Source organism: Octopus bimaculoides, chromosome 4 (genome assembly GCF_001194135.2).
Source record: "Octopus bimaculoides isolate UCB-OBI-ISO-001 chromosome 4, ASM119413v2, whole genome shotgun sequence".
In the NCBI taxonomy this organism is placed as follows: Eukaryota; Metazoa; Mollusca; class Cephalopoda; order Octopoda; family Octopodidae; genus Octopus; species Octopus bimaculoides.
In genome coordinates this window covers 117,228,424-117,232,917 of record NC_068984.1, presented here as the reverse complement: position 1 = coordinate 117,232,917, position 4,494 = coordinate 117,228,424, and positions in this window count along the sequence as shown.

Below are 4,494 nucleotides of genomic sequence, written 5' to 3'. Positions count from 1 at the left end.
GACGCTGTTCAGTTGTATAAAAATATGTCGAGTAAAGTAGAAAATGAGGTTTTGGTTTCCGAAATAATTTTATCTGTAATTGTATCGGTTTCAATTTTCGGCACAAGGACTGTAATTTCGGGGTAGGAGTAAGTCGATTACATTGACCCCAGTGTTCAACTGATACTTATTTTATTGACTCCAAAAAGATGAAAAGCAAAGTCGATTACGGCGGAATTCGAACTCGGAATGTGAAGACAGAAGAAATGCCGCTAAGCATTTTTCCCGGCGTGCTAACGATTCTGCCAGCTCGCCGCCTTGGGTCTGCAATAGTATTAACAGCTTAGAATATTTCGTTTTTGTATTTGGTTTGGAAAAATTCTTGATGTAAACTAATGTGTTGAAGCAGATTTGCTCGTATTTCGGGAGGTTCATTGTGCTAATAAACATACGCACTGGTTCTGTTTCATGATTAAAAAAAATTATTATTAACTAATTGGTTAAGCATTTAACTAATTAACTTATCGATTATTTGATTTATTACGAATGGTGACGAAAGGACTTTAATAAGCCCAGCTGACTAATTGATTGAACGAACGATTAATCAAACAATCGATTATTTAATTGTTTAAATGGTTAATCAATTGACTAATGATTTTTTAAATAATTTTGGTCTGCAAATTTAAGGTGGGGGACGAGTCGATTATATCGATCTCAGTGCTCGACAGGTACATATTATATCAACCCTGAAGGGATGAAAGTTAAAGCCGACCTCAGTAGAATTTTAACTCAGCCCGTAAAAACCCGGAAAAAATACCGCAAAGCATTTTGACCGGTGCGGTTACGATTCTACCAGCTCACCGCTTTTACCAGTTGATTAACAGTAATAAAAAGAAATGAAATAGAACCAGTGCAAGTATTCATTTTTGGTATAATGACTCTCCAGAGATATAACAAAATATTGGTTGCATTGCATCTTCTACTAAGGCCACAAGTCGATCAATACCTTGTGAGTGAATTCGGTAGACGGAAACTGTGTTGAAGCTCGTCTCATACTTACACACACACACATACACACACGTACTTGAGGCTAGCTAGTAAAGTGTCATATTATGCCATATGTCATCTACGCGGCAGAAATGAGGACAATGCAGACAATAATGGAAGAGAAACAAAAGCCTTTCAGATCTTCATCTCTCGCATATTGGACAGAATAAGCTGGAAAGACAGGGTAACAAACACTGCCGTACTTGAAAAGCTGAATAATCGAAGACACTTATTGTCGAGAATCAAGTCCGCAAAAGCTATATTTTGGACATACAATGTGTCACAAGTCACTGCGCAAGACCAACCTGATAGGAATTGTGAAGGTGAAGATTGCAAGAGGCCGTCAAAGACATCTGTGAACTGACGATATCAAAGAATGAACTGGAAAGAACAGTCTAGCTGATTGCATTGACGCGACACAACACAGGAGGAACTGAAAAATCTTGGCACGCCAACCTCCTAACAAAGGGAGGGTAACTGGTTCCATACGTTTAAGTTTAAATCCCACTGCGGGTTAACTTTGTCTTTCATCTTTGCAGGATCGATAAAATAAAATACCAATCTCACACTGGTGTCATTTTAATCGACGAACCTCTTCTTGCGCCTTTCTGGAAAACGAAGGGAGATGGACTGGTGAATCGGAAGAGGTCCAGAAAATTGCCTTAGTTATTCCTCTTTATGCTCATAGCTCAAACCCCACAGAGGTCGTCATTGCTAATTATTCTTTCGGGGTTGTTCAATCAACTATCAATCAAGTACTGAGGTTGATCTAATCGATTATGTTCTCTTCTCTACTAAGTGACATTGTACTCAGATTATGATTCTTTATTAATGGAGAAGAAACATTTTACATTCCGAGTTCAAATCTCACCGAAGTCAACCTTGCCCTCATCACTGTGGGATCGATAAAAATAAAACATCAGTCGAATATGGAAGTCGACGGTACCCACTAATCCCTTAAAACTGCCGGCCTTATGCGTAAATCAGAAACCATTATTGAAGAAGAGAAATAAGATACTATAGTGTTTCCAATGATATCTACAGCAAAAGTTACATCAATCGGTATTCATAATTATTTTGTTAACCTCAACATGCTAGAAACTTCTTTATTTCTCTTTGTTGTTCACCGCTGATATTGTACATTACTTTGACTCGTCTTTCAAATAGTTTTATTGCCCTTAATTTTAAAATGATATGGCACGTAATTATATGTTTCCTTTAATAAATTTCAATGAAAAATTTTGACATGTAAGTGAAAAGCAATTCTTCCGAAAAATAAAAGCATTTTGAATTTAAGGCGACTATCATTGAACAATAAAATGAACCCTCAGCAAGTCAAGACCGGGATACAATTTGAATCTTGGTTGAGACTATTCCACTCCTTTTACACACACCCATAATATCACTGAGTATATCATAAACATTATAAAATAATAATTGTCTTAAGTTATTAAAAAAAAGCCTATAATTTGAATTTAGCAAGAAATTAGCTTCAAGGAAAATAGAATTCGTGAACTGGTTGTGACTCGCGCGTCTTGTTAAAAGAAGCCAATATTTTAAATTTACTGCGTGGAGAAATCCCCCCAAACCAATTAGTGAAATCTTATACAAGCATAGGTAAAAATAGATTACACTTTTCCGTCACTAAATTGCAATTTCCCTTTAATCTAATTTTTTTTTTTTGAAAACTATAAGGATTCAGTGAAATAGTATGTTAGTTATCAGCTTGAGAAGATAGCTATCACAAAGGTAGGTGAACTTTTTACCTTATAGTCACGTGGTTATATGTTAAATTCACATCGCAAACATAGAGTTCTGTACGACACCTTGGGAGAGCGTCTTCTATTCTAATGTTATCTCCGCTTGTCCAATCCATGTAAGTGAAATTTGGTAGATATAAATAGAAAGGCAGACAGATAGACATGCATATCTATCTATCTATCTATCTATCTATCTATCTATCTATCTATCTATCTATCAAGATTTAGCTGAACAGACACTGTCACTGCCACGTACGCATAGATGCATCATATACACGTGTATGCGTATAGCAATGGCGAAGGGTGACTAGAAAACTAAGGCATGCAGTTCACCCCTGAGGTGTGCGTGTGGTGGTGGTGGTGGTGGTGGCGGGGGGGGTCCGAGTGTTCTACCCTCCACTGTTTTCCGTGGAAAGTGTAGTATTATATACGCTTTGAGATATGGAGAGTTTGAAAATAAAAATAGTTTCCACCCTACGATGAACCATTTTGTAAGACACGACAAACGTACATATAACTTTGGAAATCACCTTCCGACGATTTCATCCAGTAGGGGCTATTCAAGCCGTCGACTTTCAGGAAAAAATCGAAATTGTTTTTAAAGTTTGGAAGAAAATTCGACATTCACAAACTCTTAAAGCTGATTGAAAGAATACCAAATTAAATGAATGTGTACAACAATGTACAATTTCTCTCGGTGATGCAACTTTTCTGTCTTTACAGACATCGACTAATCTCCTAAAGCTTTCTTGACGCCTTTCCTGCTCATCAACAAATCGCAAAACGTGACAGTTAAGATTTCATTCGAAGGCCTGTAGTCTTACCAAATATAACAGCAACAAATGCTGGGGGTTTTTTTTTTCGATCACTGGTTTAATTATACCTTCACTTGTAACAGCTGTATAATTAAATAATTTTGTTTTGAATATCACTTGAAAGTGATATTCGTATTCTATATCACTTCAAAACTGAGAAAATGTGAGGAAACAGAAAAAATTTCTTCACAATGAGTCATTCACTCAGACTATTCATAATACTTTCAATCAAAATAACGACGACATTCCTTGCTTCTGACTTCGGTTTTGATTTTCAGCTTAAGCTTTGGTTTCTCTTTTCCGAGAATGATAATATTCTTCTTATCTGTTTTAAAGTTGGGCAAAGTAGAGAGAAAACTGAACTGATTGACCCTTTTGCCATCCTAGGGGTGACTGAAGGCATGAGAAATTCTATTGGGATATAATCTTTTTAAATGAATCGAAGCTTTATGCTAAAGGATAATTTAGGTGCTAGTTTACTTTTTTACGTAACCTTTCTTTAAATATTCAAAACTTTAAATATTCAAAATTAAATTTTGAAGCATTGACATGAACGAATGGATGACAACTTTACCTTTTAATCACAGAGACACAAACATTTCCGGTTTCTTCTTTTCGCTCTATGTGTGAAATAGTCGGGAAAACTCTTGGTTCACATGACTGAATTCAGGTCTTAAGAAGGGATCAAACATACTCTCTCCATTAGTTAAATCTTTTTTAGAAAGCAAGCGTGGGTATGTGGTAAAAAATTTGCTTCTCAACCACGTGGTTCCAGGTCCAGTTTTCTGCTAGTGTCTTCTACTATAGCCTTGGGCCGACTAAGCCTTGTATTTGGACTTGATAAAGGCAAACTAAAAAAAAAAAAATCGTCGTATATATATATATATATATAT